This window comes from Petaurus breviceps, unplaced genomic scaffold (genome assembly GCF_028583685.1).
Source record: "Petaurus breviceps papuanus isolate PSGF00001 unplaced genomic scaffold, PetGlider_PUasm1.0 174, whole genome shotgun sequence".
Taxonomy (NCBI): Eukaryota; Metazoa; Chordata; class Mammalia; order Diprotodontia; family Petauridae; genus Petaurus; species Petaurus breviceps.
In genome coordinates this window covers 18,609,514-18,635,555 of record NW_027185761.1, presented here as the reverse complement: position 1 = coordinate 18,635,555, position 26,042 = coordinate 18,609,514, and the positions used below count along the sequence as shown (strand labels likewise).

At 42.4% G+C, this 26,042-nt stretch overlaps 1 protein-coding gene and 2 long non-coding RNA genes across 4 annotated transcripts in view; 1 reads left to right on the top strand and 2 right to left on the bottom strand.

The window, feature by feature from the left end:
• Positions 1 to 26,042, bottom strand: part of LOC138158006 (uncharacterized) — a 292,753-nt gene that overhangs the window by 178,535 nt on the left and 88,176 nt on the right. The gene's annotated exons all lie outside the window — the stretch shown is intronic.
• On the bottom strand, positions 7,059 to 19,445 carry LOC138158005 (uncharacterized). The gene is made up of 4 exons (XR_011167530.1): positions 19,361 to 19,445; positions 18,907 to 19,025; positions 8,359 to 8,460; positions 7,059 to 7,575 (listed from the first exon to the last, which is right to left on the bottom strand). It is a non-coding gene; the product is annotated as an uncharacterized lncRNA (long non-coding RNA).
• The window catches only part of ALDH1L1 (aldehyde dehydrogenase 1 family member L1), a 70,102-nt gene continuing 69,829 nt past the window's right edge, over positions 25,770 to 26,042 (top strand). Inside the window, exon 1 of the mRNA XM_069083842.1 lies at positions 25,770 to 25,955. The gene's annotated coding sequence lies outside the window, so the exon portion shown is untranslated. The remainder of the gene's footprint in view (positions 25,956 to 26,042) is intronic.

Here is a 26,042-nt window from a genome sequence, read left to right as displayed (position 1 = left end):
AAGGATTCAAGCTGGTTTAAATCAGAGATTCTTAACTAGAGTCCATAGAGTTCCTAAGGAATTTGGGAATAAATTTCAGGAAGTCTAGGAACTTAGATGGGGGGAAATGCATCTTTATTTCCACATAACTGGTTTTTGTAATCCTGTGCATTTTATATTATGTATTTTAAAACACTTTTGGAAAAGGGATCCATGAGCTCCATAGATCCCCTTGGAATAGTTATTACAGTTCCCCCTTTCCCATATTTCCATGAGGTAGTGCCCAGGCTCTTTGCATTCATAAGACTAATTAGTACACAGTCACAATGCACCCAGGGAAAGCCAAACAGAGCAGAGCTGGCATTCCCCTTCAGAAAAGTTAACTGTGGCTTGGACACTCACTGGCCTAAAGTAAGAGGGATGGCCCCAATAAACTCCAGGTAATTTGTCTATCCATTTATTCAACCATCATTTATTAACTGTGTTTCTCTCTTGAAGCAGAATGCTACAAGAGCCTTGCTACTTTGACTTGCTATGTGATTACGGACACAAATCACTGAGCCTCATCTCCTCATCCACAAAATGAGAACAACAATCCTTATACTGCCTGACAGTGTTGTTTTGAGAAAAGTGCCTTTGGGACTTTAAAGGGTTATTAGAAACATGAGGGATTTTTTTTTCCTTATTTCCCTTCTTCACAGGGAGAGAAATTATTGCCTCATAATTACAAGGGGCATAGAACACTGGACTTTGAATCAGAAAGACTGCTTCAGACACTCAATGACTAAGTGACCCTGGGCAAGTGTCACTTAGACTCTGCCTCAGTTTCCTCTTCTGTAAAACGAGCATCTGCCTTGCAGGTGTGAGGATCAAATGAGATCACATGTAAAGTACATTGCAAAACCTTAAAGCATCATATAAATGATTGCTATTACTACTATCATTATGGAGTGATGGTGAAGACTTTGGGTTTTTGAAGGCTCTGTCAATGGAACATGAGTTCTGGCATGTCCCACCCGGCTGGAGAGGCTGAGAATACAATAGACAATCTATCATCTGAGAACCAGCCTGGCTAAATTTGGAGATGTTCATGAACAGGTTGGGTAAAGCATGATGAATGTTTTGGCCACAGCATCTCTCAAAGGCCACCTGCTGAAGGGAAGAGGAGACGCAGCCCTCACTTGTAGGAAAAAAGTAACATCCATGATCACCAAGTTACGGCTCCTTGAAGTATCCAAAGATTACTGCAATATGAAAGGCACACTGTGGACACCAGAGAAGTGAGATGATTTGGAGCGGGAGGGGAAGGGTAAAAGGCACAAGTAAGACCCTTCTACCCAAAGGTTATTTTCCCCTAATGAGAATCAGCAGTAAAAGTAAATTTTGTTTCCATTCAATTAACATTTATTAGGCACCCATTAAGTGAAAGACTTGGTACTAGGCATGGAGATGCAAAAAAAAAAAGAAAGGAAAACCATGCTTGCCCTCAGGGAGCTTACAGAATAGGGAAAAGGAAGAAGGAAGACACAAGAACTACAATAAAGATAGTTAGCGTTTGTATAGCGTATTATATATCCATATATTCCTCCCAAAACTTCAGTGAGGTAGGTCCCCGTTTTATAGTTTAAAAATTGAGACTGAAATAGATTAAGATCTTTACCCAGGGTCACAGAGCTAGCAGGAGTCTGAGGAAAGATTCAAACTCTCCTATTCTGACTCTATTTCCAAACCTCAATACACTACATCTCTTAGCTTCCTAACGTACATAGGGAAATTAATACAAAGTATAACAATCTGCTCTGACCTTTTACATCAATGAGAACATGACACATCTAATGGGAGAAAGAGCCCTGGAATGAATAGTAGAAGACCTTGGTCCTTGTTCTCAATCTGCTATGAGTTCTTTGTTGTGAGCAGCAATTGAAATGATATCTATGAAGCACTTAGCACAGTGTCTGGCATATAGTAAGTGCTTAATCAGTCCTTCTTTCCTTCCTTCTTCCCTTCCCTTTTCTTCCCTTTCCTCTCTTTTCCTTTCCTTTCCTTTCTTTTCCTTCCTTACTTCTTTCTCTTCCTTCCTTCCCTTCCTCCCTCCCTTCTTTCTCTTCCTTCCCTTCTTCCTTTCTCTTTTCTTTACGAATCCTTCCTTCCTTCCTTCTTTCTCTTCTTTCCTTCCTTCAATCCTTCCTACTTTCTCTAGGGGATCCTTCCTTCCTTATTTTCTTTCTTCCTTATTTCCCTCCCTCCCTCCTTCCTTCCTTCCTTCCTTCCTTCCTTCCTTCCTTCCTTCCTTCCTTCCTTCCTTCCTTCCTTCCTTCCTTCCTTCTTTCCTACCAACATACCTACCTATCTTCTTTGAGGGATAAACTAGGTGGTCCCTGAAGTCCCTTCCATCTTTCTATCTTTGATCCTATGGTACAATAACTAAGTGTCCTCTAAAGGTCTTATTCTACCCCTAATATATTATGATTCTATCTTCTGTCAGCTTAACTTTTGAGAGATTTTTGTGCTTCCTTCCTGCCATCTAGTGGTAAAAACATAGACTTCTCTGCCATCCTCTCCATGGGTTGGCCCTTGATGTATTTTAAAATCTTAGCATTCTAAGAGTTGAGAATTCTAAGAATTGAGAGGGACCTTAGTACAGAGAGTTCTAGAACTGGAAGGAATCCTAGGACATAGAATGTCAGAGCTAGACAGGATTTTAGAACACAGCAAGGCACAGCCAGAAGGGACCTCAGAAGACAGAATGTTAGAACTGGGGGGGATTTGGAACATAGAAATGTCAGAGCCGGACCTTGGGGACCATCTAATCCAGCTCCCTCATTTTACAGTGAAAGAAACTGAGGCTCTGAGGGACAAAGGGACCTCAAGGCCATACAATGAGTTGGTGACAGTTTGGGGTGATATCCCAGATTTCCTGAGTCCAGTTCAATGTTCCTTGTTCCCTGTATTTAACAGATTATCCAGTGGTTCTGTTGAGCACAACCCCACCTTCCCTTCCATTGATCTGTAAGCAGGAATTTTAGCATAATTTTTACCCTTCCCTTTCCTAATTGATCCATGGGTGGGGGGTTCAGCCTAGGGTAAAATCCCTGCTCCATTCTTCCCTGCCCCCCCCCACCAGGTGTTCCCCATCTCCACCCATTCTAGGTTCCCTGTACCTCAGCCTAGGAAAAACTCATGGGAAAATTCAAATATACACTGACCAATCACTGATTGTAGTTTCAGCTTACATGACCTGACTATTGTAATCTCTTTAAAAACTGGCATACTGTTCATGCCAATTTACTGTCTGATTTGGGTATGTGACCCCAGCAGTCCCACAGTAAATAAAATCCACTTCCAATTTTAATCTCAGGCATCTTCTGTCTTGATCCATTACGCCCAACATAATTGGAGACCCCAGCGAGATCTGCGGTGTTCCATGGCACCGCAAAGATCTCCGAATAAGAAGAACTCTTGGCCTCAGGAGGTAGGCATCTGCTTGCCCCTATCCCTAGGGGGGCTTAGCCCCTGATGACCTTCCAGAGCCCCAGGTCTCTAAGAGGGAAAGATCACATCTGCCTCCTGACTCCGACTTACTCCTCATTCAGTCTTTCATGGATCCAGGACCTCCAGTTTGGGGGTGAGTAAAAATCTGTTCTGGTTAAAAATCTGTTTTGGTTCTGTTCTGGAGGGTGGAGGGCTAGACATAGCCATTTTTCATCTCCTCCCCTGCGAAGCTTTGGGACACCAAAGCCTCTCAACCGTTAGTATTCTGGTTTATGTTTCTATGTTTTTTGTGTGTCCTGCGATCACTTGAGCTCATTTGCTTCCTGTTCAGAATCTTCAGGAAGCAAACAAGTAGCTAGGGACTATTGTTTGTTGGTATTGGTCCTCGTGAAGTCTTGTCTTGAGCTCATTCAGTTAAAGCCTCCCTGTTTTTATTCTGCAAAGCAGGTATTCGAGTGGCTATCAGACAAGCACCTGCAAGGGAGCTTTTCTGATTTCCACTGGGAAGACATATTTGTTTATAAGACTATACTGTTTGTCTTTTCACATGGGAGGTTCAGCCAGTACATCAACAACTCCCCTGGGTTGCATACAAAGCCATTTTAGAGTAGCCTGTCAGGACGGGGCAGATTATGGAGTCCCCTTGAAGAAGAGAAAACTCATTTCTTATTGTATGAATGAGTGGCCCACGTTTGAGGTGGTCTGGACCCCTCAGGGAAGTTTCAACAAGCAAATTATCCAATCAGTGTGGTGGGTGGTCACAGGGAATCCAGGACGTCCAGATCAGTTCCCTTATATTGATGTCTGGCTAGATCGCATCACCTATCGCCCTCCCTGGCTTAGGAACTGTTCTTTCCAAAGGGTTATCTGAGTCCTTGTGGCCCTCCTGCTCTGGGATACTCCTAAGACAAAACCTCCTGAAAAAATCCTACAAGATCATAGAAAGGAGCATTTCCCAACACTTTACAGCCCTCGATCCCCTCCCTCCGCCTCTTCTCCTAACTCCTCAGGGCTTCCAACATCCCTTTTGCCCCGCTTCCCCCCCCCCCCCCCACCACCCAGACTGCGGCAAACTATCAGTCTCCAGAAGAACCCTCTTCTGCTTCAGCCATCCTTCCCCTCAGGGCATAAACTCCAGAAACAGGAGGGTTTTGAGGGCATGGTTATATCCCAGCTGGTAGAAATTGCCCAAAAGGTTTATGACAACAGGGACAGCTCCTCTGATAAAGCAGACAAAAATTTTGCCCCTCAGACTTCCGAACAGGCATACCTGAGTGGGAACTACACCACGTGGCACCCACACCCCTCTTGCAAGGGACCAATGTGTATACTGTAAAAAGTTAGGCCACTGGAAAAATGAATGCCCCCGGGGACAGAGACTCTCCCGAGTCCTCCAAAAATTCAAAGGGGGGGAGGAGCAAAAGTTTTTACTGTGCTGGTCCCTCCCCTCCTCGTGAGCATTGAGAAGGTGGGGAGGTGGGCCCCTCTTTGGGAATCCCTCCCCTCCGATCAAAGAAACAGGCAGGCTAGATCTCTCCTGCCTGACCAATTAAAGCCAATTAAGTGTGGAACTTTGAGATTGGCAGATTCAAAGCTCACTTTCAAAAGTCCACCAAAATTCTCCCTGTTGTTGTAATAACTTGAAATTGTTAATTTGGGAAATTTACAATTTCTTTACAAAATATTTTCTCAAATTCTGAGAATTAATCATTAAGAAATTGGAAATAATGGGGTGGCTAGGTGGCGCAGTGAATAGAGCACCAGCCCTGGAGTCAGGAGGACCTGAGTTAAAATCCGGCCTTAGACACTTGACACACTTACTAGCCGTGTGACTTTGGGCAAGTCACTTAACCCCAATTGCCCTCCAAAAAAAAAGAAAAAAGAAATTGGAAATAGGATATTGGGATTGCTTTAAAAAAAACAGAAGTTCTTTAGGATATTGGAATTGCTTAAAGAAAGAAGTTTTTTGCTATCTCAGCTTGACTTGTTCCTTAAATTTGTAAAAGGAAAATTAATAGTGTTTGTGAAACACTTGATTGTAAAATACAATGACTGGCATAAGTTGTTATCTCTCTAATTTTGAATCCATGCCAAAATTGATAGTCAATTATTGTTATTGTTATTTTGTTGCCATCTTTCTGAGACTGTATTGTGTTTCTAAAAGTCTTATTTAGCTAAGTGAACTTAAGAAACATTTTTGAAGTAGGAATAGTATTACAGCTATTTTTTAAAAATCCAAATTTTGTATTGCATGTGTATTGGGTTTTTAGGTTGTAAAATTTGTTAACTTAAAACTTATATTTGGTTTACAAACAGGCAATAATAATGTTGTTTCATTTAAGATTTTGGCTAAATTATGTAATTTGGAAAAATTATGAATTATGTTAAAAACAATTTTCTTATTACTATTCTGAAGCTGCTGAGCCATCTAAGGATATAGATATATATGTTAACTTGGATGTATGTGACTATACAATGTCTTGGGAAATTTATATTAGGAGCATTTTTACACCTAATTAGTTTTGGGTAATTCCCATATTTGATGGTTTATTTTATAATTATTATGTTTGTCAACCTTAAGTGAAACCTTTCTTAGGTGTGAGGTTTGTGTAAATGGTTATGGGGTGAACGATTTTCTGTGCAAAGCAATTTGGAAATTACTAAGTTAAGATCACCAGATTGGTAATTACTTGATTTTGGTTTGAAGTTTAAATTCAGGTACATCATAATTGTTTCTGATATTGTTACTGGTAAACATTGGTTTTATGAATGTTATAATAGAAGCAGTTCCTCATACTCTAAATGCTGTTAAATTAAGAATTATACTGTCAGAGGAACAAGAAAATGATGGTGGATGAAGTACTCTGACCATGTCAGAGTATCAGTTATGATATTCTGAAATGTTGTAATTTAAGAAATCATACACTTTTAAGTTTTTCTTTCTTTAAGTTTCAATTCACAAATCAAGTATTTACAATAGCATGCTTGGGGAAAACTACTTATCAGTAATTATTCGAAGAAAAGACCCTGTGAATCCTCTTCTAAGTTTTGTAAAACCTAGAATGTGGAAACGAAGGCTTAGGTGTCCCAGGAAACAATTTGTGGGCAGGACCTGGCTTCAGCCACATTTTAGCCTCAGGCTACAGACCTAGCCCCATATGAAACAGAGACAGATCTACCCAAATGATTTTGGGTCCCAGCTGTTTAAGGGGGGGAATTATTGGGTGCTTGGAATGATGGGGTACTTGGGTACCTAATATTTAGGTTAATCAGAGTTACTTTAGTTGAGAGAAAAGAAAAGATACCATTTTTTAACACCAGGTTAATTCAAACTATCTTTAAAGTCTATTTATGAAAACCTGAACAAAGCAAATAAGAAGGTTAGGGGACAAATGGGGTTTATCCAGCCCCTCCTGTTTCCAGATAGTTGATATCAATTTTAGAAATATGTTGAGAGAGAATGAGGAAGTTTTGGGAAGGCAGAAAGATTTGTACCTTGAGTTTGTAATTAATAGCTCAATCAAATTTTAGATGGCCCTATCTGAAGGACACTAGTCCATATTTATTTACTATTTAATAATTTGAGGGATAAATTTTACTATTCTTCTAAGCCTTGATTACAGGAGTGGTCATAAAAGCCGATAATGGGATGGCAGAGGCTGCAGGCTGAGAACTGTTCAAGGTAGATGTCTGTGCTTGGAAAAGTTTGGGGATAACCTCGAACACTGCCCAGGTAGGATCTCTCTGACTTTCCCAATTGTGCCTTTTCTTTCTGAAAAAGGAAACTTCCCACCTATTTATGCCTAAGCCTTGCTTTCAGCACCTGCTTGCTTTCTGAATGACCAGTGGAGATGACTCATGCCTGGAATCAAACAAGACTAAGGAAGTTTTCCTTCTGGCAAGGTTTATGACTTTGTCCCTCTTTTATTCTATAGCAAATTCACTGAGAAGTAATATTCAGGGCCAAATAAATGAACAAATATAGAGATAACATCCCTCAAAGAAGGAGAGGATTAGTAATAAGGCAAAAAGTCATGAAATAGATGCCTGATTGACCAGCATAGTGAAGTTTGAGGCGAGCAACAGGATCAGGCCAGATGACACCTAGGATTAAACACAGATGCAAAAAAATTGGCTTAAAAAACTTCCTATTCTGTGAATTCATGATTTGAGCATGTTTGGGAATAAGATCAGAGGCATGGATTTTGATTTTAGCACAATGATTGTACAAGATAGTGGTAAGGAGCTAATGTTAATTAGTTAATTCATCTGTCTGATAATTTTACAAAGGACAGATGAAGTCAATTTTTAGAAAAAAAGGTTTTTCGTAGTTTAAAGGACTCCTATACCAGGTACAGGATTTAAGAAAGGTAGAAATAGCCAAGAATAAACTAAAAATTCTCTGTAGTTTCAAAATATGGCACTAATCTTAAGTAATTGTACTAATTTATATTAAGTCAAACTTATCTGGTCATCTCTAGATCTGAACAGAAGAAGCAAAACTCCTTTTGAGATTCTATAACTACATGAGGCATCTGGGATTTAAAAGTGTTGCTTAAATGAAATAGATCACTGGGATACAAGGAATTGTATGTTAATTATGATTCTTGTATCGTTTGTATGTAAGTTTTCTTTGTTATCTTGGTTACATGTACCTGACTTAATGTAATTATGTCATTTTGTAAAATTGTGAGAAAAACCTCATTGTACTAACTGAATCTAGTCTTGCATAGCTAGAAAACTGGACCTTTATATGTAAAATCATGTTTCTGGGAGCCCTTGTATTGTACATTTGAACTCTAGTCATATAAGGATAATCTCCTAAGCCTTGGAATCTGAAAAAACGACATCAGATGCAGACAGCTTTCCCAAGAATCCAGAACTGACCTCTATTGGGACAGCTTCTTTCCTGGAGAAATTCAGCTAGAAGACTGATGGAAAAAATGTGGCCCCCATTGTGGCCCCAGCTATGTCAAAGGTTTGACATACCTACAAAAGAAAAGTAGGGAATGTTGAGCACAACCCCACTTTCCCCTCCATTGATCTGTAAGCAGGTGTTTTAGCATAACTTTTATCCCTCCTTTCCCTTCCATTGATCTATAAGCAGGCATTTTTGCATAACTTTTACCCTTCCCTTTCCTAGTTGATCCATGGGTGGGGGCTTCAGTCTAGGGTAAAATCCCTGCTCCATTCTTCCCTGCCTCCCCCCAACCAGGTGTTCCCCATCTCCACCCATTCTGGGTTCCCTGTACCTCAGCCTAGGAAAAACTCATGGGAAAATTCAAAGATACACTGACCAATCACTGATTGTAGTTTCAGTTTACGTAACCTAACTATTGTAATCTCTTTAAAAACTGGCATACTGTTCATGCCAATTTACTGTCTGATTTCGGTATGTGACCCCAGCAGTCCCGTGGTAAATAAAATCCACTTCCAATTTTAATCTTGGGGATCTTCTGTCTAGCCCTATTATGCCCAACAGTTCCTACAAAATCTTGGGCAGACAAAACATCTTTACCTCATAGACCATTGTTCAAGAAAGGAAGAGAAGATGAGATTTAGCTGGTCGTGATTTCCAAAGGAGACTGTTCTAGAAAGTCTGCTTCCTATGTTTTGCATGATTCCACATGTATACCCTAAAACAAAAGCACTTACCGTCTCAGGGAGAGAGGAGGTGAGAGATGAGGGAGAAAATTTGGAACTTAAAAAAAATGTTTTTTTAAATGAATGTGGAAAGTTTACTTTCCTGACTCCTTGGATCCTGGGCTTGGCTGATCCAGAAAGCCTATCCATTCTTACCCACAGGCAGAGTAAATGGCCATTACCTTGCATGATATAAGGCTATCTGTTACCTGTTACTGGATCTAAAACTCCCATAATTCCTTTGATCACTAAACTTTTTTGTCCCCTGGGTATATGTAAATATGCCACAGAGGAAGGGGCAAATGCATTATAGTTATTAACTTTCAGTACTATAACAAGGGTTATGAACACAGGTTTTGATGGTCCAATTTTTTTCAGTGTCTGTGTTTTGATTGCTCAACTATAAAAGGGAGACAACATGTGCTCATAGGAAAACTACAGGACTCTTACTCTTGGGTCTAGGAGTAAAGAAACAGGGATCTAAGCCTGGTTCTGTCATTAACTTAGATTGGTCTTGTGCAAGGGACTTTATTTTTCTGGGAATGGTTTCCATATCTGTAAAATGTTTGGTTTGGGCTTGCTAGGTGATGCAGTGTTGGTCTCTAAGCTTCAAATCCTACCTCAGGCACTTTTTAGCTGTGCCCCTTCCCCCTAGCCTGGTCATTTACTCTGTTCTCAGCTATAGTTTCCTCATCTGTGAAATGGGGATAATACTACTAACTCAGAGGGTTGTTGCGAGCATCACGTAGGAAAATACGTAAAGCATTTCACAAACACAAAAGCACTGAATAAATGCTAGTTATTATTATTTATTATTAATGTTATAATTGTATGTTATTATTATTAAAATCAGGAAGCTCCTCCCAGTTTCAAGATTCTCTGATGATCTGATGCCAGCTCAGAGTGAGACCCTATGAGGACAGTTCACATCTCAGCTGCCTGGGTGATGGGAAGCAAAGAGAGAAGGAGAGGACAGCCACAGCCAAGGACACTGGACCAGATGGGGGAGAGGAAGATAGCAAATCACCAGAGATTAGCTTAACAACTCCCGACTTCTCCCAAGGCCAGCCCTGAGTCCAAGTCTTGTGTTGACAGGTGAAGGATGCCCAGGGAAGAGAGAACTAAATGATTTCCCAGGATGCAAATAGAACATATCATTATATGGTCTTGACCCATCAGTTTGGGTTGGAATTTTTTTTAAACCCAGGTTGCAGGGCCCTATCTGCTACTAGCTAATTGTGCAACCTTGGGAGAAGTCCCTCTATCTCTGCAGGCCTCAATTTCCTTTAATCAAATGAGAAAGTTAAACTAAATGATCCCAAAGGTCTCAGGATTTTACACTTCTGCAATTCCTTTTCCCGTGCTATACTCCATATTCCAAGGTCCCTTCCAGCTGTAGCATTCTGTGGAACATCAAATAGCCTTGAAATTCTACATTCTAAGGTTCCTGCAGGTTCTGACCTTGAGCGACCAGAGGGCCCAGTCTTCCCCTGCATGGATCTGTTCTGGGACCATTCTCTAGTTGGGAGAGAGGAGATGAGGAGGCCCTGGGCTGAGAGCACAGTGTGGGCTTAAACCCTTGGCATCAGGTGATGTCCTGGCTCCAGCCCCTGAGAGAAAGTCTGCAAGGGAACAAAGATGCCAGCCCCTTGGCAAAACCGCTGCCTGAGGGGAGAGAGGCTGCCGGTCTCCCTCCTCTCCTTGAATTCTCTCTTTGCACTTATGGCAACACACAAGGGCTGGCACCTCAGGGGGTGCCTTCAACTGTATCCGAGTGCTCTCCTGCCTAACAAGTAAGGTTGAGTGATTTAAGAAGGAACTAGGAGGAGGGAAGGGGAAAGGAGGTTAGGAATGGGGGAGAGGTTCAGGAAGTAAGCAAGTCAAGAAGCCAAAAATAAACACAAAAAGAAAGAAACACTGAGATTCATGCACCTCTCCTGCTGAATTTCCCTCTTGGCATTGCCTCCTGTGCCAGCCAGAAAACACCAGGGGCTGGAGAAGTAGGCAAAGTCGACCACTACCTATAAACCACCATGTGAGCGGGCCTGAGCATTTCTCTTCCCAGTGTTCCTAAAACCTCACTATCTGTTTCCTGGCCTGCTATTGCATCATCAGAGCCTTATTCCTTCTGATGAATAAGCTGTTTGTTTTTTTAAGTGTAAATAGAGGAGTAACAGTCTGCCCAAGGCCGTGGGGCCTTCAGGCCAGAGTCCAAAGTCCTTTAGGAGAAAGGTCGATTTGAGTCCTGGCTCTGACACCTAGGAATTGTGCAACCCGGGGTTAGCTACCTAACCTAGCTGGGCCTCAACTTCTTCAGCTGTAAAACCAGAATAAATAATCATAAATGCCTCATAGGACAACTGAAAACATTTTGTAAACCACAGGGCTCTTAGCTGCAGCATTGTTCAGCACGATCCAAATGTCTTCTTGAGGCACCAAAGTGGCCCTGAAGTCTCCAAGGCCTGTGGAGTAAGAGCTTGGCAAGCCCTATCATGTTGAAAAGCCTTTTAATTTGGTGTCCCAGCAATAGACAGTATGGCGGTGGTCCCAGCACCAGCCTAATTAGAATGGAAGAGGGAAAAGTAGGAGGCGGGAGAGATGCAGAAAGTGGGTGTTGGGAGGCTGCTGAAGATTTCTTTCATGGACATCACAATCTGGCCAGCCCTACTGGAAGTGGTCTCTCTTATCCCTATTCCTGTAGAGTCTTCCAGCTAGCTAAGGCAGCTAGGTGGTACAATGGTCACAGCCATGGGCCTGCAGTCAGGAAGATCTGAGTTCCAGTTTTTCCTCAGACACAAGCAGTGTGACCTCAGGCAAGTCACTTTACCTCTGCCTGCCTGTTTCCTCATCTGCAAAATGGGGATATTAAAAGTATCCACTTCCCAGGATTATTGAGAAAATCAAGTGAGATAATATTTATCAATGATTTTGCAAACTTTAAAGCAGTATGTAAATGCTAGCTATCCTTGACAACACCCTTGTGAGATAGGCAAGGTGAGAATTATTATTCTTGTTTAACAGATGAGGAAATAGAGTTTCAGATGGATGATTGGGGGGAGGGAGGGTCACTGCTAGGTGGCACAGTGAATAGAGCACTGGCCCTGGAGACAGGAGGACCTGAGTTCAAATTCCGCCTCAGACACTTAACACAAAACTAGCCGGTGACCTTAGGCAAGTCACTTAACCCCCAATTGCCCTACCTTCCCCCCTCCAGAAAGGAAAAAAAAAAAACCAGAAGGATAATGGACTTGCCCCAGGGCACACATAGAATGCATAGCAAGACTAAGACTAGAACCCAGTCCTCCTGAGTCCCAGGTGAGTTCCCCTCTGTGGGTCTCAGTTTCATCATCTGTAAAATGAGAGAGTTGGACTAGGTGTTCTCTAAGTCTTTTTCCAGCTCTTTCTATGATCCTATGAAGGATCCCCTCCTTCAGGCCTCTGGGCCACAGTTGGCAGCAGAAAGGGTCCCCGAGTTTCCCAAGAAGCACTGCTTCTGTTGGCAAATCAGTGACTCCAGCCTCTTGCAAAATGATCAGTCGGCCTATTAACAGTCCTCTTTACTGAACTGTCACTGGGCCCACAGCCACTGGCCACATTTCTGAGTCCCTGATGGGTCAAAAAGATCTGTTCATGATTAGCAAGGGGAGGAGCAAGGGCTTAGAATTGGCTTTCCCTGGATTTTCAGCACCTGATACAGGGAATGTCTTCCATCTTAGCCTTGTTATGAAGCAGGAGGTTGGGGCGCACCCTCTCCCTAAGGAGATTCACAGAACCTGTGCCTCTAAAGAAGAAGGTCAAGCTATTTTCTTGTTGTCTTTAATTCATTATGCCCCCATCATAGAGTAGAACGCTAGGGACAATCTCTTAAATAAAAGTTTGACTGGAGTCTAGGGTCTAAGTGCTCAGCACAATCTCTTCTAGAAAGTTCCTCATTATACAAAGTAGATCAGATATAGGACAGCTATTTATTTCCTCCACCTTGGAAGAACTGCTTAAAAGAACCAAAGACCTATAAGTGTGCATTGATAAATATTTCCTATATAACACAGTAATCTCTTATTCCTATGACTCTCTTCTAATTTCCATGATACTCTCTGGCCAGGCCAACAAGGAAGAGTGAACATGGGGAAGTCCTTGCACGAGCACTCTCTAAGAGACAGCTGTAGGGTGGAGAAGCCCCTGGATTAGAAATCAGGAGGCCTGTAACTCTTTGTGACATCAGTAAGAGCAGAAGAAAGATAGGTCATGTATGATATGACTATGATATGACAGGTATTACTTAATATTTACTACCTCCTTAATACTTAATTCCTCCTTAATAGCATGTGGAGGTCATGTGGTTTGTTGGAAGGAAAACTGGACCTGGGTTTGAATTCTGGCTCTGTTATACAATATTTATGCAATCTTAAGCATAATAACAAAAACAATAATGATAAACTATTTATATACCCCTTTATATTTTAAAATCTGCATCATATATCATTTTAGTTTCCTTACAACCACATGAGATAGGTACTACAAATACAAGGTGTCCCAAAAACCTTAGTACAGTTTCAAGCTTTAGTAAGTTCAATACTATATTGAAATTTTGATAAGTATGAAAATTCACTCAGGTTTTTGTATAATTGCCAGCATTTTACAAATGAGGAAACTGAGGTTCAGAGAAGTTGTGATTCGCCCATGGTCACATCACTAGTAAACGTCAGAAGTAGGATTCAAATTCAGATTTTCCTGACTCTGAGTCTAATGCTATGTTAATTGTCTTGCTATTTCTCTGGTCCTCAGTTTCCTCATCTGTAAAATAAGGATGATGATGCAATTGCCATGAGATTGAAATAATTCTGTGTATGTAGAATGCTTTGTAAACTATAGGACACTTATTTTGCAAAGTGCATCTTATGTATTCATTCATTTTAGCCTTCCTACAATTGTATGATGTAGGTTTTACAAATTAGGGTTTCCCAAGAGTTTTAGGGCAGTGTACAAGATTATTAACATTAATGCACAAATTTCTCAGGCTAACTTGAGAGCTCCTCCTACCAGGACCCTTAGTTCTAGGTGGTTCATTCAGAAATTGCCAGGTTTTACCTACCCCTTGTTCACAGTGACGATGATGAATCTGGCCAGAAAGTTGAGGGTTGACAACATTTCTTCTCTGTTTCCCTCCCAGCAGAAATATCCCTAAAATCAGATGAAACTCCCCACTTCCTTTGCTCCTCACTTGGACCTTCTCTTTGCCAATTATTCCATGTTCCAATCTGTCTTCCTGTATCTATTCTGTCCCCCAGCTCTCAATACTGGTCAACCCCAATTTCATTGCCCTCCCCAGTCCTTTCTGTCTGATTGGTCCTTAGGGAGTGACTGACAGCCCCACTGGTTCCATATTCTGATAATATCTAGCCTTCTTAATGAATTTGCCTTTCTCCTCCTTTCCTTGTGCCAGAATCTCTATGCTTCCCTTTTTTTCCTTTGCCCTGTACTCATTCTCTCTTGTCAACTGTTTCAAACACCCCCACCAAGGGACTCCAAGTTAGCTCAGCCCACTGCCCACCCCAGAATTATGAACTACTTATAGTTAAGAGAAATATTTTAGAGACCATCCAATCCTACCCCTACTTTATAGATGAAAAAACCAAGAATTTATTTGTTCAAGGTCATACAAAGAGAATCATACAAGCCAGGATTCAAATCCAAGTTCCTTGGTGCCAGATCCAATACTCTTTCCAACATGTCATGCTGTCTACACATATTTCTTGTAACTATACCAATCTCCTTGAACCTCACAATAATACTATGAAATCCCCAGTGGGAGTCACAAACCATGCCACTCCCCTACTCAACAAATTTCAGGGGCTCCTTATTACCTCTAGGACTAAGGATAAACTACTCTGTTTAATTTTTATAGCCCTTCACAAGCTGACCTTAACTCATCTTTCCAGTTCTGATGGGTCACACCAAGCTGAAAAGACTTCAGACCCATCAATGGAATGGGTGCACTTGCCATCCAAGGGTCAACCTATTCACATTGCAAAAGGTGCATATTGAGGACAACGGATGCTGATTTTTTCTTTTTTACCATTATGGCCAATGGTAGTAGGGAGGGGGTAAAAGATGTAACTATTATTTTTTGTTTGTTTTCACTTAGCTGTTTTTTCTTTGTTACTAAGGAGAGTTCAGTTCCAACAGGTTCAGAACTATGGGCAGCATTTCATTCAGAAGTGGTTGTGATATAAAAATGAAAGGCATCAATATTTGCTCTAGGATGAGGGGTTTGGAATAATTCCATCAGGTGCCTTCTAGCTCTAAATACTATGTTCCTATCATGATAAGAGAGGCAACTAAGTGGTACAGTGGTCCTAGTATGAAGAAGACCTGAGTTCAAATCCAGCCTCAGACATTTACTAGCTGTGCAACCCTGCAAAAGTCACTTAACTGCTGTCTGACTCATTTTCCCCATCTGTAAAATGGAAATAAATAAGCATCAAATTAGATAATATTTGGTGTATTAGAAGCAATCCAACTGAACTCTCTTAGTATTCCCCCCAAACAACTTTAAAATAATGCTTCAAATAAAATTTTGGGGTGGCAGAGCCAGCAAAAAGTCAGGGTAAGACATTTTTCTAGCCTAAGAAAATTTAAGAGGTTGGCAGGAGAAGTCTGTGGCACTGAGGCTAAGATCTCTCCAGAGCCCGAATACAGGGACATAAGCCTCAGAGGTAGGAGTAGCTTTGGGAGCTCTCAGCCCAGACATAAGACATGGTTAAAAAACTGATTAGAAAGAAATTACTGGAAACCTTTTTTTATCATTGGGTATACCTGGCGCTAATGGGCAATTCTATTGACCATATGCAGTTCCGAATCTCTGTTCCAGGGCAAAGTGGAATGCTAATGCTTATGGCTACAGAGGACAAGGAACCATTCCTGGGTAAAGACCAGAGCATAGCCGAGAAAAGCAGTAACCATTTCTCTCTTCACCTTGGAAGCACCAAAAAAACTTGATGACCCTGCCCTCCCCTTGCCGCCGCCCCCCCCCCCCCCCCCCCCCCCCCCCCCCGCACCCGCACCTGCAGTAGCTCTGAAAACAGCACAAAAAATCCTGAAGCTTTGGCACAGTGCCTCCCCACCCGGAGGTGAGCAGTCTAATTTTAACATAAAGTGAAAAGTCAAGAAATAGGTTGGGAGAAATGAGCAACAACAACAAATTGATCATACAAATTTACTACAGTGTCAGGGAAGATCAAGATATAAACTCAGACGAAGGCAACAATGTTAAAAACAGCTATAGCAGCTGTGGACGTTTCGCTCTTCAGAAGTCAACAAACACTTCAAAGGAGGCTGGATTTGTATTTTGTTGATTGTATAGATTCAAGAAAGTGATGGAGAAAATGTTAATGCCACCCCATTCCTTGTGTGGACACAGAGGAATAACACCAGGCAAATCAATTTAGTGTCATTTTTATGAGACTAATACAAGAGCATCTGTGCCCCACAATAGCCCTGGCCGGTCAATTCATCATCTTCCATTAGGTACTAAAAGTTCTTCCCATTGACTACATAGTGAAATGTAATTAAAAGTCCCAAACAAAGGATCAACTTCAAGAAGTAACCTGGTCCAATGGAAGGAGTGATGAATTTAGAGCCACAAAACCCGAGTTCAAATACTGTCCTATCTTTGTGTCCCTGGGTAAATCACTACACCTCTTAGACACTGTTTCCTCATTTGCAAAATGGTGTGTTGGACTAGATGATTTCTGTGGCCCCCCCTGTAGGATCAGGGGACTCCCTGGTCTCCACTCACACCCACACCTACACTTAGAAGGCAAATGCTATAGGACCTGGCTTGAAGGTACTATTAAGGACCAGAATAGTCATTGAAAGATGTGAGACCTGAGCTCATTGTGCTTTTAATACCCTTTGAAGTAGATCAGAGAGTAACCCTGGGCCCCCAAAGTCAAAACAAAACCAGTGGCTCTGGTTAAAACTTAGTCAGGTCATCCACCCCAGCTCCTAACTTTGATTTCACAAAGGCCACAGATGCTGGGAAGGTGATCTTTGTCCAGCCCCTCAGTTACTGATTCTCAACTGAAGAAGCTGAATCATCATTACAAAACAAGAAAAGCAGCTTTCCTCCCTGAGCTGGGATGCCCTCTGTTGGGAATACCAGCTGCTCCAGCAGGTTCTACCACCTTCAGATCAGGGGTGAAAGGGGGTGCAAAGCTCTGCTCCATCCCTCAATCTCTGTCTCTTCATCTTCATTCCCTTCTCCCCAGAGTTCTAGGATCATTACAGATACCAGAACTGCAAAAAACCTTAGAGATCCTCTATCCCAACATTCTCATTTTACAGATAAGGAAACTGAGGCCCAGAGAAGGAAAGGGACTTGTCCAAGGTCACACAAGTAGCATATTCAAAGTCAGTCCTCAGATTCCAAAATCAAGTGCTGTTAGTCTCTACATTGGGATGTACCTGAAAATTCTAAAGGTCCTTCCCACGAGTGTCCTTGGGGTAGCTCCAGGATGGGAACTACTGTAGATATTGTCACATAGTAGGAGCTTAATAAATGTATATTCCCTTCCCTTCTCTACCCTACACAAGGAAATGTATTCAAGGTCCTAAGCAGGGGATCACCTTCAAGAAGTAGGCTGGTATAGTGGAAAGACAAAGACAATGTCCTAACATGGAGAATCATAGAATTTAGAGCAGGAAGGGTCTCTGGAGATTTGTTCATTCATTCATTCACTCAAAATTTATCAAGCAACCATAATAGCAGCCACTGTGCCAGGCAATAAGAAGGGCAAAAACAAAGCAGTGCCTGTCCTCAGGGAGCTTATAGTCTATTGCATTGTAGAGGTTATCTAGTCCAATCTCCTTAAAATACAAACTGAGGCCCAAAGAAAGGAAGTGACTTGAATCAAAGGAGTCATACAGAATTGGAAGCCATGTCTTCCAGATTGAAATCCTTCTCTGGTTCCTTGGTCCTGCTGGCATTGGAGCCAATGGAAGGAATTTTGGATGACACTTTTCTATTTCTATCAATCTATCTTTCTATCAAGAAGGAGAAATGCCTTTTCCATCTTAAAGAGTGAAACTTCAAAATATAGAACACCCTGGAGTGTGTGTGTGTGTGTGTGTGTGTGTGTGTGTGTGTGTGTGTGAGGGGGAGGGAGTAGAAAGGAGGAAAGTTGAAGCAAGGAGGAGGAGGAAGAGAAAAGGAGGGAGGGAGGGAAGGAGAGAGAGACAGAGAGAGACAGAGAGAGAGACAGAGAGAGAGAAACAGAGAACATCTAACTCCCTCATTTTGTGAAAAAGAGGAGATGGGTCGGCTAGATAGAGCACCAGCCCTGGAGGCAGGAGAACCTGAGTTCAAATCTGGCCTCAGACACTTAACACAAAAACTAGCCACGTGACTTTGAGCAAGTCACTTAACCCCAATTGCCTTCCAAAAAGAAAAAAAGAAAAGAAAAGTAAAAGAGTCCTGTAGAGGGAAAGTAACTTGTCTAAGGTCAATCCCATAGCTAATCGGTATCAGAACTCAAATCTAGGCCTCCTGACTCTCAAGCCAGAACTGTTCTCATTGTACTGTAGAACAGTCTAACACGTGAAAACTGGAACTCACTCAATGGACACTTCAGAAAGAGGAAGTTTCAAAGACAAATTTGGACGCTTGCCGTAGCTGTAGAGTTTCTGCTCGCCTCATGCCCAACTCTGGAGATGCTTCCTTAAGCAGGCTTTCCCTGCCTGTTCTGGTCCTGAAGGTCCTTCTCCCTTGGACTGTACAGAATGCTTTCTTACCTCTACTGGGCACTGAATGAACATTCCAGGCGTCTGCATTGGTGCATAGCACCAGCCTCTGCATGCAGTCGATGCTGAATTCATGCTTGTTACGTGGTTTTTGTTGTATAGGAAGAGGCCTGGAGAAGACAGTCCAGCGCTATTATTTCAGACCAAAGCAGATGGAGCTGCAGAGAGGTCAGGAAGTCAACATGGCGCCTCCTCTCTTCTGACGCTTCCACACCCGGTGCAAGCCCTCATCGCCCCACGCCTGGGCAATTCCGTAGCTCAGGGCTGGCTCTCCCCGCCCCACATTTCTTTGCCCTCCAATTCACTCCTCACTCATCTGTTAAATTGACCTTCCTAAAGCCTAACCCACCCCATTCAATCAACTCTTATGGCTCCTTATTACCTCCAGGATAAAATGTCAAATCCTCTTGTCTTTCAAAGCCCTTCTCACCTTCCCCTTTCTTACCTTTCTTGTCTTTTTTACACCTTGCTCCCCTCCATATACCATGGGATTCATTTATACACAGGCTTTCTCTCTGTTCCTCAGATGTAAAATCTCATCTCCTGTCTATGGGCATTTGTATTGGCTGTCCCCCATACCTAGAATGCTTTCCCTCCTCATCTCAGCTTCCCCAGATTCCTTCAGGTCTTGGCTAATGTATCATCTTCTACAAAAAGCCTTTCCCTGAACCCCTCAATGCTAGTGCCTTCCCTGTGAGATCATCTCCAGTGTATTCTATAGACCACTTATTTGTACATAGTTGTTCATACATTGTTTCCCCCATTAGACTGAGTTTCTTTAAAGCAGGGACTGTGTTTTGCCTTACTTTGCATCCCCAGAGCTTAAGTAGCACAGTGCCTGGCACATAGTCAGCACTTAATAAATTCTTTCTGCCCAACTGACTGGAAAGAACATTGGCTTTGGAGTGAGAGAACCTGGGTTCAAATCCTACCTCTGTCACATGCTGCCTGTGTAATTGTACAGGTCACTTAATCTATCTGGGTTTCAGTTTCCTAAATTTGTAAAACGAGGAACTAGGTGGTGCAGTGGATAGAGAACTGGGCTTACAATCAGGAAGACTCCTCTTTGTGAGTTCAATTCTGGCCTCAGATATTTACTAGCTGTGTGACCCTGGGAAAGTCACTTGAGCCTGTTTGCCTCAGTTTCCTTATCTATAAAATGAGCTGGAGAAGGAAATGAAATGACAAACCATTCCAGTATCTTCATCAAGAAAACCCCACATGGGGTCACGAAGAATGGACACAACTGGACAAAGGCTGAGCAACAGTCTGTAAAATGAGGGGGGTTGGCTTGATGACTTTTTGAGGACCTTTCCAGCTTTGATTCTAGGATCCGATAAGCAACTTATCCACAGTCTCAGAGCTAGTCAGGAGCAAAGCTAGCATTCACATTCACACCCTCTGATTGCAAATTGAGAGCTATTTTCACTACCCTGAAATGCCTCTCTATGGGTTTAACATTTCTCTTAAAGAACAAATTCCAGTGGAACACTGGAATGTCCCTCTCATGATTAATTAAACAGCCATTCTCAACCTGTGGTCTGGGACTCCTGGGTCCCTAATCCCCTCTCAGGGGGTCCTTGAGGTCAAAACTATTTCCAAAACAATACTAAGACTTTTAAAATGTCTAATCCAGTAAATGTCAATAAATATGACCCACATAAACTTTTTTGGTAGGGTTCTTCATAATTTTTAAAAGTGCAAAGGGTTTGAGAACTGTTGGTCTCAGCAACTAAGACCGTAAATTGCAGAGAGAGTAGCTACCTAGATAAGTAAAGGAGGTTTCCTCACCTGGAATTTCACTACACTAATGAAATCACAGGTTCAATCCCTAACCCCTCTCCCCTTAAGCTCAGGGTTTCAGGCAGGGAACAGGTTTTTATAGTGCACCCAGTGTGACCCATAACTCATCATCAGCTCCCTTCCCCTCCCAGAGAAGCAGGAATTCCAAGCAGATTTGAAGTTCTCAAGAAGAATTGACTCATAGGCTGGAGACATGATATATACTGGCCTCCCTGGGCTCTTTCCTAAACCAAACTGAGACCATGGGGAAAAAAAAAATCTGGGCTGGAAATAAAGAGACCTGGTAGACCACTGTCTCCCCACACACTCCCACCCCACCCCCAAGTGACTCTGCCTTCAACCTGGACAAATGACTTACCCACTGCCTTACTCTTCCCTCTCTTTCTCTGGCTGCTATTAAGAACCATATTCAATATTAAGAACCTGTTGTGTGCAAAACATGGTGCATTGGGAAAAATACAAAGTTTAGCCAAGGCCCAAGAAGTTACGAGGCGCTCACCATTTAACAAGGTGATAAGACACAAACACGACTGTGCATCTTACACAGCATTACAAGACAAATTCATCAGAGAGGCACAAAGCCAAATGCTCCCCACACAGAACCCAAAGCAAGGTTCCAAAGTGCTAGGTGAGGGCTGATGGAGAAAGTCATTCACTGGTGACTAAGTAAGCTTCCTGGGGGAGGAGGCACTTCAGCTAGCGTGGGCAAGAATTACAGAGTCCAAGAGGGAGACTTTGGGAGTTTTCTGTGGACAGGGGATTGTCTGATTTGGCTAGAGTATAGCATTTGTTCAAAAGACCAGTCTGAGCTGAGGATGAAAAGGTCGAGTGGTGCTAGATTGGAGGTACAGACAGCCTTAAATTCTGGGTATGTGAGGATATAACAGTCCAGATGAGTGTTTGGAAGTGTCTGTAAATAGGGTTGTGGTAATGGGAATAAAGGAAATAGCTAGACTATTTAAATCACCTTTAGCTTAACCTCTGTTATCTCCTTTGAGCCTCACAACAAGCCTGGAAAGTAGGTACTATTATTATCCCCATTTTTACAGATGAAGAAACTGAGACAGGCAGAGGTTAAATGACTTCTTCAGGAAGACAGGGTCTGAGGCTGGATTTGAACTCAGATTTTCCTATCTCCAGGTCCAGTTCTCTCTCTGCTGCACTGCTTAGATGCCTTAAGAGACAGCTGGCCAGAGTTTGAATGCATTTTCCTTATTGAAAGCGGGGACATTGTGGCAGAGAGAATGAGATCTGGAGTCCTAAGGGCTAGTTTCAAATCCTGACTCTGTATCTCCTGGCTAAATGCAGATGCCTCATAGAGGAAAAAAGCACAATGAAAGGCACTGGCTCTAGCGTCAGACAAACCAGGGTTCAAATCTCCCATCTTATGCTTACTACTTGTGTGACCTTGAGCAAGTCATCTAACCTCCATGGGTCTCAGTTTCCAAATCTGTAAAAATGAGGGAGGGGTGGATGAGATTGCCCCTGGGGTCCCTTCTGGTGAGATTCCTTTGCTCTTCAAAATAAGGCTGTTGGAGTCCAGCTTTATATACTTTCCCAGCTCTAAATTCCATGTTGTTATGATCCTATAAGATTTAGTGGGTGTTAAGGCTCAAGAGTATTGTAATAGTGAGACTCTCTGAGATATAATCAGAAGACCAGAAAGCATTAAAAACTGTAGACAGTTGTCTAAAAGAATACAGGAGCAAACTGTGGATAGAAAGTAGACCACTGTCAAGTGGAATATTGGAAAAAAAAAATACATATCTCAGATTTGTCTACTCAAAGGGATGTCAAGCATTCATCCCCTCTTGGATGGGGAGATACCATTCAGGGACATCTGTTGGGTTTCATAAATGTCAGATGGAGATCTGGCAGGGACAGAAGCAAATGATTGCCTTTCATTTGGTTCCTCCCACCCTCCTCAGGAAATCTGACCTTGAACACTGAGTACAGACAGCTTCTCCAGGGCTGTGGGTCATTTGCTGGTGAGCCAGTGGGGGAGGGGGGACTGCACTCTTTTGTTGGGGGAAGGGGTTGTAGAAGGACCTGGAAATTCTGTCTTGCATTCCTTGACATCTTGGGATCATGGCTAACTCATTTTATTTACCCTGCTCTGGGGTTTAAACCCTGTGTCAGGGCTGTTACATTCTTTCCTCTGAGGTCAGACTTCTAGACTCCTCTGAGGTCACAGGAATATGAGTCCAAGAAAAAGCATTAATGTTTTAGCCATCGGGTCTGAGTTCCAGTTTTGACTCTGTTACTGAATACCTATACAATCTTAGGCAAGTTAATTACCCAATTACTGTAGGCTCCAATTACTGGTAGAGGTTCCAATCTCCCCATCTTTCAAATGAGAGGGTAGTCCTAATAACTGACATTCAAGTTTGCAAAGCAGCACTACTCTCATTTTTTTTATTGGGGCCCCTTGACAACCTTAGGTAGGTTCTAAAAATATCATCATTCTCTTCTTACAGACAAGGAAACTGAGACTTAAGTGTTTTGCCCATAGTCACACTGCTAGTGAGTAGTGGAACTAGGGTTTGAACCCAGAATCTATTTCCTGAGATTCCACACTTAGGATCTGTCTAACAGATCCTGATACCTTCCCCAGATGACTACTTAAATAAATTCTAGTTCTCAATCATGTGATGCTATGAAAAAATTACGTCTTTGTTGAACTCAGTACAAAGCCCTGTGCTTGTAAGACACTGTGGAGGAGATAGATGAATAATATAGGGTCCCTTCCCTCACAGGAGTGGGGAACTTGCAGCCTTGAGACCACATATGGCCTTCTAGGTCCTCAAGTACAGGCCTTTCATTGAACCCAAACTTTACAGAATAAATCCCCTTAATAAAAGTATTTGTTCTGTAAAACTTGGACTCCGTCCAAAGGCCGCACCCAAGGACCTAGAAGGCCACAGGCTCCCCACCCTGCTAGAAGCTTGGAATGTAGCAATGAGGATAAGATAAGAAAACAAATTACTCTAACACCAGTTATTCTGGGATAAATACCATGGGATAGGCCACCTGGTATAACAGAAAAACACAAGACATATGATTTGAGACAAATCACTGACACTTCTCTGTGCCTCAGTCTCCTTTTTCGTAAAATGTAGAAAACAACAACTGCTTCACTCACCTTATTTAGTAGTAAGTTATTAAATGACTTGATAGATGTAAAGTACTTGCAATGTTGAAATATCTGTCGATTTGCAAGAATTCAGACCAGATAATTCCAAGATCTGAATAATATTACCTCACATTTGGGTAGCATTGAAAAGCATTTTCACTTTCATTGTGTTAACTTTATTCTTGAAACCCTGTGAAATAGTTTGGAGTGGGCTTATTATCCCCACCTAATAAATATGAAAAGTGTGGCCCTGAGAGGGTGAAGTGATCTGTCTAACATCGAGTTAAGAGCAGACCGAGGACTCAGATTCATAATGATGATTATGCCTATGATGATGACAGCACCAAGCAGGGGCAAGTGTCAAACATACAGATCGAAGTGAACAGCACCAAGAGAACAATTTACACAATAATCACGAAAGGTAAAATTTCTGCTTTGGTTTCATTGGGGGATGGGACAGATGGTGCCAGGTGTGTGGCCCCCACCTCTGCACATCTATGTGTAAGAGGAAAACAACACTGAGATGGCAACCGAACTCTGATCAATACAATGATCAATCTTAATGCCAGAGGACTGATGGTGAAACAAGCCTGCCTCCTTTCAAAGAGGGGGTGGGGTGGGGGTAGGAGGGAAAGAATAAGCCTTTATTTATTTATGCAAAATGATATGCAGACTATATTGTCAGACATGGACAAAGTGTTCGTGTGTTTTGCTTAAATATACTTCTTTCCCCCAAGGGATGAAAAAGGAGCAAATGCATTAGAAAGTGATGGTGCAAAAAATAACACCAAAAAAAAAAATGTTAGGACGTGAGAGTCACCAAGACTGAAATCCCACCTGTGAGCATGAAGGTGTTAATGTTCAACATGTATTATTATTCCCATTTTACAGACGAGGCAACTGCGCTCCAAAAGCTTAAGCGACTTCCTCCATAGTCATGCACCCAAAAGGTGCTGGGGGCCAGATTCAAATGTGGGTCTCTCAGACTCCAATTTCAGAACTCTTTCTACTGCTCAAACCCGTCTCCTGGCTAGTACAGGAAAAAATCAGTATACCCCCACTGAGGTTAGTTCAGCAGTTAGGGAGAAGATTGGGAGTCAGAGGAAAATGCACTACTCTACTATTTACTGTGTCAACTCTCAACGTGTCATTTAACCTTGCTGGTCCTTAACTTCTTCATCTATAAAATAGGGATAACGTTTTAATCAATCAGTAAACATTTATGAAGCACTTACTATGTGTAGGCACGATGCTAAGCCTGTCTCACTGGGTTGCTTGGGAGGATCCCCCTTTACAAGACTTTCAAATGTTAAACTGGTTATCCCAAAAGTTCAAGTGTCGTTGTGTGTTTTGTTTTTTAAACTGTTAGCTTTAAGTTTTAGTTTTAAAGCTATCATCTTTAAGATGACATTAAGACTTTTGGGACACCCCGTAGAAATGTGATGATATGATGGCATTTAGGACAGTGTGCTTGGTCCCCTAAGATGGGAAACGAAGGGAGAATGGGTGGAAGGGAAGGGCACGGAGAACTGGTGGAAGCCTGCTAAGAATCATTCAGAGATTCCGAAGGTCATTTAGCTCAGACTCTTTATTTTACAAGGGAGTCCCAGAGTAGGAAGTGATTTACCCAGTGTGGCTTTGTCTAGGGAATACCAGACTTGCTGGTGAGTGAGTGAGTGGTTGGGCTGAGACATTCTGGCTCCAAGATCAGGGCTGTTTTCATAGTCTTCCTTTCCCCTGCTCCTGGATCCCTGCTTCTAATCATCTATTCTCTCAAGGAAAAAGAAAAAGAAATGGCAGGAAAGATCTCCGTTTCTCCCATAGTTCTACGGCGTCCTTCTAAGGTTAAGATTTAACTACCTATAAAAGGAGCCTGGAACTCCGGCTAGCATTGCAGCGTTTATAAATAGACTCCACCCCCACCCCCACCCCACCCCACCCCACCCCTAGCCACCGGGCGGCCAGTGAAAAGGCACTTCGGGGCTCTCTGGAGTGAGGACCCCGGCTGTGGCAGTGGCGGTGGGTTCTGGCAGCCTCGGACCCCCTGATCCCGGCGGCTACCCCGCAGAAGACTGTAGTTCTCAGTCCCACTGCTGTCCTACAGGTGAGTCCAGATGCCGCTGCTGCGCCCGTCCGCTGACCCCAAACCCATCTCTAGGATTCGCTTAGCACTTTGAGAGTTTTCTTCTCG